Below are 10756 nucleotides of genomic sequence, written 5' to 3'. Positions count from 1 at the left end.
GTAGTCACCGCCTCCCAATTGGTCTCAATGCTCCATCTTCTAGCAGGGTAGCGAACAATAGCCCAACGAAACTGGAGCACACCAAATGGCCGCTTCACATCCTTTTTATAAGCCTCTTGTTGTTTGGCAAACCTCTTGTTTTTCTCTTCTTGAGAAGCATGTGTTGTCTTCACAAGTGTGGCCCAGTCAGGAACTCAGGTAAGATGCCATCAATTAGATAATTACTCTTGTTGTATGCATGTCCATTGATCTCATTGTGCACCATTGGAGCGTTGACTCCCGCAAGCCTAGAGAATAATAGAGAGCGTTGTAGCACCTTGATATCATTGTGATAACCCGCAGAAGAAGTGCCAAATCCAAAGATTTAATGATGTAACAACCTCAAAATTAACAATGCACCCATCAACATGCACACTATATTACTCGTGCCAATCAAAAGGACAGTTCTTGCAATCCGAATGTATGCAATGTATCCTTCCAAGCATCCAAGGTAACCCCCTTGTTGATCGATAAGAGTTGGGCTATGTCGGCAACATTTGGCTCTCTCTGGCAAACATCGTCGAACACCGCAATAACAGATTCGCAGAACATGTACATCGATTTAGCAAATGCGGTCTCTCTCATGCACAAGTACTTATTAACAAGATCACTGGAAACTCCATATATATGCAAGCATGCAAATAGCTTTGCATCATTTTTTTGGTAAAAAGTAAGCCAAGCTTACCGGGCGGATCGGCCTTGATTTCGAAGTATGTGTCATGGTCCCTTGCACATTCGAGAATAGTGAAGAACAACTTTCTTGACATCTGAAAGCGGTGGTGAAACATATGCTCCGGGTTGGTTGGATTGGTAGCATGGAAGTGGTATTTGAAAAGTCGATTGTGACTGACTTCTCGATTACGCTTGATATTGCCTTCGCGTGGCCTTGTCGAGCCCCTAAACTGTGGTTTGTGCCTCTCGTTGTGCTCATGGATGAGGGTTGCCACAACCATCATCAGTTTGGTATCACCGTCTGAGTCATTATATCGCTTGACGATGTGTTGGTGACGTTCTTGTAGAAATACTCGATCGAGCTATTAAGGTCCATCTACGTACAACATGAGATAATGGTCATATAATTGTCACTAGTGAATATCTATGCTGCGCAAATATCCGATAGGCTGAGTTTTGTACCTCAAACTGGGCATCACAAATGGCCAAACATGACTTAGGCGTCTCTGTTGGTGGGTGGATCCTAGGCTACGGACGGCAAGGTCACCTTCTAGGCAGCGGCAAGTGTGCGCAAGAACATCGTTAACTGGATTGGCCAATGTCGAGCAATGGTCAAATCGGATGGTACCGACGACGGTGACAGACGAGGCAGGTGGCGACGTCGCGGTAGGATGCTTGCATAGAAGGAGAGACGCGTTTTGGGTTGGGTGGCTAGCATTCCACCGGGGAGTGGGCTTGGGAAGGACAAGAGGGCGCTGCCAGCGTAGATTGACAGCACCCTCACATTTTCAATCTAAATTTAGATCGGAAATGGATTGGTACATTTGTATGGGACCGCTAGAGCAGTTTTTTTTAGCCTTATGTTTTGGTTTATGGGTGGGGTTGAGGACGCACCTGAGCTCCTGGTGCGTGGACTTAGCCGGAGACTACTAGTTAACACAGTGCAGAGGGCGTAGTATCAGCTGCAGTTCATCCCACTGAGAAGCTGAGAAGTACACGTACGGCCATGAATGTCTCTCGCGCGCACGGTACATTTTTTTTTGATAAAGGATGCTTTATTACTTATGAGAAAGCAATTACATCCAGCCTCTGCATAACCAGGATGCACACAGCCGTTTCTTTGAGGTCTCGAGTTCAAAAAAGATGCCAAACTAAAAAATCTAGGCGAAATACATATCGGAACGATGAATCATATAACGCCTAAGGTGTGGGTGGGGCTTCAATCCGTAGACTATGCTGCCACCCATGTAGGGAAAAAGTATCCCTCGCCGTAGCCTCCAATCGTGTACGGACCTCCGTAAATAGGTCTTGGTTCCCCATGCGCTGAAGAGGTAACCATGAACGAAGAATCCCCGTACATCCGTAGATGACCTGCAACAAGGAGAAATTTTTGTCATTAAAAATCTTGTCATTTCTACTCAGCCAAAGCGCCCGGATAATCTGCTAGCGCCCCCACCCTAAGAAGCAACTTGAACCTTGCATCTATTCCATGAAGCCAATTACCAAAGACATTGGCTACACTAGTGGGAGGATACAAGGTAGACGCTACTTGGATGACAGACCAAATAGATCTCGCAAACTGGCATCGGAAGAAGAGGTGTTTAATAGTTTCATCATGATGACAAAAAACACATCTAGTACTTCCGTGCCAATTCCGCTTAACAAGATTGTCTTTGGTGAGGATGACTCCTCGACGAAGATACCATCCAAATATTTTTATTTTTAATGGTATCTTCATCTTCCAAATTTTCTTATTGTTATCAACCGGTAAATCAGAATGAAGTATGGCGCTATATAAAGATTTTACCGAGAAAGAGCCATCTACATGTAAATTCCACCTAAATTCATCCGGTTCAGGCGACAGGTTAACATCCCCCAACCTCTGAATTAAAGTATTCCATGCCGATAGCCTTTGTCCTAGCAAAAATCGTCGGAACGTCACATTCGGTGGAGAGGTAGCCATTACTTGTGGCAATGGTATCTCCTTTGCGACGAACGATACTATACAACGCAGGATACTGTTCACTTAGAGGTGCATTGTCTAACCAAGCATCTTCCCAGAACCGTATCTGTGCTCCATTCTTAATTGAGAAAGTACCATGATGAAAAAATACATTTTTTGTCGCCATTAGACCAGCCCGAAGTGTGAATCTCCAGGTTTCCAAACCACCTGAGATAACGTCTTGGAGCCGATATACTTTCTCCGAAGAATAGTTTGCCAAATCCCATCCTCGGTAAGGAGCTTAAAAAGCCATTTACCCAGCAGGGCTGAGTTCTTGACTTCCAGGTCATGAACTCCAAGCCCGCCTTGATCTTTGGAACTACAAACTACACTCCATTTAATCAGTCGATATTTTTTTTTCTCGCTATCATCTTGCCAAAAGAATCTGGATCGATAATAATCGAGTTTATGCAGAATTCCTTTTGGCAAAAGGAAGAATGATAACATATACAGTATCATATTTGTCAGTACCGAATTAATGAGTACCAATCTTCCTCCCAGGGATAGCAATTTGCCTTTCCAACTACTAAGGCGTTTCTGTAGTCTTTCTTCTACAATTTTCCATTCAGCAATCGTGAGTCTCCGGTAATGAATTGGAATACCCAGATAGCGAATAGGAAATTGGCCTTGCCCACAACCGAACAACTCTGTATAAAACATATCCCATTTCGAGTTTACGACCTTGCCCCGCAAAATAAAAGGAGTTTCCACCCTTGAGTACCTGATTCTTTACAACAAAAAAAAAACATATCGCTGTCACCTAGAATAAAATCACCTCGAGGCTGTGGTATATATTATTCGTCAAACTACAGCGACGTCGTTGGGAGAAAAAGGATAGGGAGAAAATAACAGCAAAAGATAGGAAAACACGGGGTCGTCTGGCACTGTCGTTGGCACAGATCTTTTGTCCCGCGTTTGCTCGCTCTTCGCACGCGATTAGGTTCGGAGAATCTCATCTCTTTTCGCACGCAGTCGTCTTCTTCCTCTCGCAGCTCGCTACAAGAAGATGGGGAACTTTCGGACGTCGAAAAGGGAGGCTGCAACATGATGATAGCTACTGTATTAGCTAGAGATTCCACTACGTGCGGGCGAGAGATGACTGCGAGACTCCGAGCCATACGCGTGCCTATCGAAAGTTCGCGGGCGAGCGTGGCGGCCTCGCTACCTTCTCTTTAGACTTCAGGTAGAGTCACTACGAGCCGATGACGACATCGTAGCCTCATGGCACGCACGCCCAGCCAATGGTCGTCACGGTGCCGTGTGTGTCTCAACCGAGACCATACCTGCATACATAGCTTTCACCTTTTGTTTATTCTGATTTTCAAATCTTTTATACTACGAGGACAACTGCGTCAGAGATTACTGGGATCGCAACAACACACCTTCCAATAACTTCTCCACAAAAAAGTTGTTTATTTGAGACCATACCGGCAATAATCTTCAAATTTATAGCCTTTTGATTTCTTTATACCAGCGTGTACGAGGCATTAAGTGTATGCGTGTGGGTGTGTGACGCCTTCTTCCACGGGGATTACTGGGATCGCACCACACGCCTTCCATGAAAGTTCCCATAACTATCATAGTCGTTTCTTTGAGCCTGCGGCGAGAGCACGCACGGGCGCAGGTGGCATAAGACTACTCATAGTGGGAGTAACATAGGTAGTAACATCACACACTTCAAAGCATTTTGGTGACATGGCATGACAATAAATGAAGAAAGAGAGTGAGGTGGTAACTAGCTATGTTACCATAACATCACATTTCTCAAGACAAGATGAGTCTATAATGTAATAAATATAACATGCATGATACCACATACTACCACTATGAAGGTAGTAACATAGAGTAGTAACATGCACCATGTTATTACTCCCCACTATGACTAGTCTAAGCCTCTAACCACCGACGATTAAACTAATCGTTCTAGCTAGCACCGAGAGCGAGACTAGACTACTGCCCGCTCTCCTGGATCACTGTGATCTCAAGATTATGCTATCCCCCTATCCTCTAGCACCAGCATATTTCTTATCGCAAGATTATGCTATCCTCTCTCTAGCAGGGATAGCTAGCTAGCTGTGCGTGATGGGCGAGAAGGCCGGCCGGATGGAGAGGCAATAGTTGTCATTGACTTGTGCAGTCGTGGCCAAATTGGGAGGCTGTCTTCTGCCCAACAATGTCGCTGGGCCAAGTCGAGGCCCTGTCACAGGATGCAAAGATTCCCCCCTTTTCTTGATGTGTTGGTTTTCTCCAACGGACCTGGTGTGAGAGCTTTTGATGAACCACTAGGCAGGGTGGAGGGATGGTTTAAAGGTGTCCAAGGGAGGTCAAGGAGCGATGGTCTCTCACAAAAGATATGTCTTTGTGACGGTTTTTGGACATTGATGCGGTCTTTACAATTTAATTTTAACCTTGATTTGTACCATACACTATGAAGCCCTAACAAATATAGCGGAATAACTTTCGAAGAAAAATCGAGAAGTTAAAATTTACAAGTAACAAAAAAACCTATTTGTAAAGATAGCCGTGTTTAGTTATCGCTACTTATGTGCGAAATACCATCTTTTACAGAGCCATTTGGATCCTGAAATCTCAATATTAGTAAAGAACATAGGCGTTGTGGATTAGATTAGTGCTCAGCCAACTCCATTATCATCGGAATGGTCCGAGTAACAATTTGTATTTTTATTTACCTTTTTAGCTATTTGTATGTACTACTGTTGATGGTAATTAATAGATTGGTGGATTTTCGCAAAAAAATGCATAATCAAGTGGGTCCCATCCCGCCTTATCTACACCCCATCTCTCCTCAGACACACAGTTCTTTCCTACTGCAAAGCTAACCTATACCAAAACTAAATAAATAAAGAAAAAATGAAAAAGCCATCACCCACCTTGACGGAGTCAAGGCGGCCCGCTGGGAGAGGCGGAGCCGACGACTCCAAGCCTAGACCAAGTCGAAGGTAGCGCTATTGCGGCTAGCTGTGGTGGGCTGAAATCTAGCGAGGAAGAAACTCACCATTGGGGGAGTGCGAGTTGCAGGGTTGCGGACGCGGATCATAAGGGAGGGCTTAGAGGCATGCTTGGGGTGGCAGTTGGACCGCAGAGGAGGGTCTTTGGGCAGGATGGGGTGACGAGGATTCTCGGTAGCACGCCAGTGATAGGTGGGGTGGCCAAAAGGTTTGGCAGATGGTGGTTGCAGGGAAGACGTGGCTCACCGGAAGGTGGAGAGGAGTGGCACTCTCTGAAAGAGGAAAGAGACCATGAAGAAAGGGTTGTGATGATTTTTGTCACTGAGAATTAGCCGATTGGGTGTTAGGCGAACCTTTTGTTTATTCAACCCAACGTTACATCATCCACTAACATAGAAAGCCACACAAATATTGGTTGAGATTTCACCACTTAGCAAGTGTGCTCTGCTACTAGTCAGCAAGCCTATAAGCGCTCAGCGACTCGTTGGTTTCGACATAGTTGAAGGCCCACGTATGCAAGCAACTTTTGATATCAGCAACCATTGTACCCTGATTCTTCTCGTTGATCTCCAGTGAGCCATGCAACCCAGTGATTCCATGGTTGTGCCTTAGCTTGTGTCGGTAAAGACCTCCGTAGCCGCACGTCGACCCCCATGTGAGTACGTGCCCACTGTCTTGAACGAAGTGCGGGCGCGTAAGATACTGGTGTCCCATCGGCCTCTGCCCTGCAAGGTTACGCGACGGGCTCACCTGCAAACTATACCAACGGTGCAAGAAGTGTGGTTTCCACTTGACCCACACCTCAATGTTGTTCATCACCAACAGGGTGTCCCGAGAGACAAGTCCCAACATCCCGTGCACCACCGTGAGGAATGTACCGTCTAGTAGTCCCCTATGATAGGTGGGCGTGACGAAATCGTTGTCGAGGTCGAATGCCACAATGTCTCGAGCAACCGTAGCCCAGTATGTGGTGCCGTTGATGTCGACAATCCCAGCGCCAAGGTCACATGTCGTTCTTAGGCGAGCTGGACGTGAAAAGCACCACGTGCGCACGTGAGTTCGACATGACAGGCACGACATGTGACCTTGGTGCCAGGACTTCTCTCCGAGCGTGAACACCTGCACCGTGTTGAACACCCATTCATCGCCAAAGCGGCACGGCACGTGCACGACCCTGTACCGTCCCGTCGTTGGGTTGTACCCGAAGCTATAAGCCTGGTGCCAGCGGTGGCACTGATCTCCAGCGTCGTGACACGGCGTTGGCAGCGGCAGCGGCGGTAGGTCGAGCGTCTCGCCGGTGACCGGGTTGGCTACGGTAATGGCGTGACCCCGTCGTCGCACAGGCAGAGCAGGCCGTTGCAGGTGCCGACGACGCGCATGCCTCTGCAGCGGGGAGGCGTCCTGCTGCTCCACAGCTCCTTCAGGCGCCCCGTTTGGACGTTCACGACGAACGCGGAGCCCTGGTCGGTTACGACCAGCGTCTTGGAGCGGTGCGGAAACGAACGCTTGTCGACAAGCTTGCGCCAGCGTCGGCAGACGAGGCGGAACCGGCGGCGGGCGTTGGGCGGAAGACGTTGCAGGATCTCGACTAGGATGTCTGTTGGGAACCACCAGCTGGTGCCCCCGTGAGGATCCATTGTTGCAGCACGGCTCGCGAGCGGTGCCGACTTGATCGTGGATCGATCAATAATGGAACATTGGGTGTCAACGGCCGTCAGCTTTGTTGGTATCTCTGCCTATTTCTGTCTTGCTCGTTTAGGTTACCTTGGACTCTCTGACTATATATTGTCTTCCCATTAAGCCTACCCTGTTTAGGCGGAATACGTTAGGGTTTTGGATTTGTCGTGGAACCTTTTCTTAGGTTGAAACGTCATATACTCGTCTCAAATTTCCTGCGATTCCTGCAGAGGCCTTGATCCAGGTGACGGCCGTCCACACCCCTAATCGTCCATCTATCCAGTTGACGCCGCGCTGCAACCCGCAACAATGGATTCGCAGGAGGGCAGCCGCTGGCAATTCCCAACAGACGCCTTCGTCGAGATCCTGCTACGGCTCCCTCCCAACACCCGCCATCGTTTCCGCCTCGTCTCCCGACACTGGCGCAACGTGGTCGACGAGAGCTCGTTCATGTTTCCGCAGTGCCCCAAGACTATCGTCGTCACCGACGGGCACTCACCGTTTGTCGTCGACGACCGAACAGGGCGCCGAAGGGACCTGTGGAGCAGCGGCACGCCTCCCCGCTGTAGAAGCCTGTGCATCGTCGGCACCAGCAACGGCCTAGTCTGCATGTGCGACGATGAGGTGCCTGGCGGCGCCATCACCGTGGCCAACCCGGTCACCGGCGAGACCCTCGACGTCCCGCCTCTGCCACTGCCGCCATCGTGCGACGATGCTGACCAAGAACAGTGCCATCCTGTGCGCTGGCACCAGGCGTATAGTTTCGGGTACCTCCCCACAACGAAGCGATACAAAGTAGTGCGAGTGCCGTGCCGCTTCGACGACCAAGACTGCTTCGGCGACCAAGACTCTGAGTTCCCTACGCTGCAGGTGTTCACTCTGGGGGAGGAATCATGGCGGGAGGTTGTGATCCCAGCCAGTTTCTCGGGATGCGACCTTGGGCTCGGGATCGTCAACATCAATGGCACGATGTACTGGATAGCGGCCGACGGGCACCTCGTGTCGTTCGACCTCGAGGAAGAGTGTGCCATGCTCGTCCGCCCACAACCGTGGATGTCCAACAAGTGTTTCCTGACGGAGGTGCACGGGAGGCTTGGCGTTGTAGTTCGGGATTTCATCCTGATGGACGAGCACACCGAGGTGTGGGTTATGGACAACCCGCAGTGGAGCCGTTGGTACATATTGCAGGTGACCCCGCCCCGCAAGCGTCCGGGGCAAAGGCGGAGGGGGTACCAACGTCTCACATGCCCGCACTTTGTTCAGTATACTGATTATGTACTGACATGGGAGTCGAATTCCGGCCACGTTGGTTTGTACAAACACAAGCCAGGGAAGTATAATGAGAGAATTGGTTGGGGTAGCGGTGGTTGGGGTGGTGTTGTGGGGAGGATCGACGACAAAGACCGAGGGATGATTGTGGCAGATATCGAAGGCTGCTCGGATACTCGGGTCTTTGCTTATGTCGAGACTCGGGAGTCACTGAATGCTTACACACTTGGTGATAATTGACAGTGGAAACCCCGAGTACTTCCAAGACGAGGTATAGCTAAGGACTAGCTAAGATTGTGAGGTCTCGGGCAATATATATACTCCGTCTATAAATTGATGTCTAAGTCTTGTCTAAATCTAGTTGTATCTAGATCAACGTCTAGATACGTCTAAATTTAAAAAATCTTAGACGCCTATTTATAGACAGAGGTAGAACAGATTTGCATTCTTTGTTAGTGGATGGTGTTGGTGTAATATTGCTTTATAAGTCAATAGAGGCTACCTTAATTTCAAAAGGAAAATAAAAATTGTGGCAACATATATACTCGTATAATTTTTTCGATATTGACATGCAATGTTTTCTGAAAAACGACGCCTAAAACACAATATGTCCATTCTAGCCTGTTTGCCGATCCAATGTCAATATTAACAACCAATAATCAGAACCTTAGCTCCGTGTATTGAATCAATGTTACATACAGTTGAGCAATTAATCACTAAGAATTACTTACCACTACCTCCTAAAATGGGCTTTAGCTCTGCTGATGAATCTATATATCAATCTAAATCACCCAAAATCAACACCTCTAATCAATACCTTAACATTTCTAATGACAATTTACGGCTTGAAATAAAAGATTTTTGATGTTTTTTCCGCGAAACGGTTCATTGATGAGATTGTTACTATTCCAGATAACGCAATTCAGTTCATTTGCAGTACCTAACAAGACTCAAGATTCCATTCCGTAGCAAAGTTTTAACAGAAACAAAGTGTTCAGGAAGGGCCGCAGTTCTGTCAGACCTTCAAAGCAGATTCAACTGACTGAAGACATGAAACTGCAGCTAGATCTTTGCCTGTATTAAACTGTAATTTGGCTCAGTAGTGCCTGCACTAAACTCCGCGGTTACTAGGTGCGATGGGAGGAACTCAGCAGAATCCTGGTGCATCTGATAATTATACAAATAGTTAATTTGATATGTAATAGCAGATTCAATTGACTGCAAGACATGAAACTGCAGCTAGATCTTTGCCTGTACTAAACTGTAATTTGGCTCAGTAATGCCTGCACTAAACTCCGAGGTTACTAGGTGCGATGAGAGGAACTCAGCAGAATCCTGGTGCATCCTGATAATTATACAAATAGTTAATTCGATATGTAATAGCAGATTCAACTGACTGCAAGACATGAAACTGCAGCTAGATCTTTGCCTGTACTAAACTCTAATTTGGCTCAGTAATGCCTGCACTAAACTCCACGGTTACTAGGTGCGATGAGAGGAACTCAGCAGAATCCTGGTGCATCCTGATAATTATACAAATAGTTAATTTGATATGTAATAGGCTGGGCTTCTCCTTTGTGAAATAAGATCTCAAAAAAGTTCAGGGCAATGGGGAATGGGCAGAAGTTCTGTAGAAAAAATGTGCTTGTTTATCCAGGAAATTACAGATATTGTTGACATGAAACTGCAGCTAGATCTTTGCCTGCACTAAACCCTAATTTGGCTCAGTAATGCCTGCACTAAACTCCGCGGTTACTAGGTGCGATGATAATTATACAAATAGTTAATTCGATATGTAATAGGCTGGGCTTCTCCTTTGTGAAATAATATCTCAAAAAAGTTCAGGTCAATGGGGATTGGGCAGAAGTTCTGTAGAAAAAATGTGCTTGTTTATCCAGGAAATTACAGATATTGTTGGGTTGATGAAAACAACGAGATTCAGTTTTGCTCCAAAGTCCAAAGGCAGAATGTAACAAAGTGACCCATAGATCACTAAGCCATGTACAGTATCTCACACCGTTTTGGGTATGGTAAGGCTCGTCTTCGCAAGACGCCGAAGATCACCGCGAGTGATCATCTCACATCATCTTAAGATGATGTCCTGCTGGAGACAGTCCGCGCCGTCGCA

The sequence above is a fragment of the Lolium rigidum genome, chromosome 4, assembly GCF_022539505.1.
Source record: "Lolium rigidum isolate FL_2022 chromosome 4, APGP_CSIRO_Lrig_0.1, whole genome shotgun sequence".
Taxonomy (NCBI): domain Eukaryota; kingdom Viridiplantae; phylum Streptophyta; class Magnoliopsida; order Poales; family Poaceae; genus Lolium; species Lolium rigidum.
The sequence above is the reverse complement of the archived record's forward strand: the minus strand, read 5'-3'. Positions refer to the sequence as shown.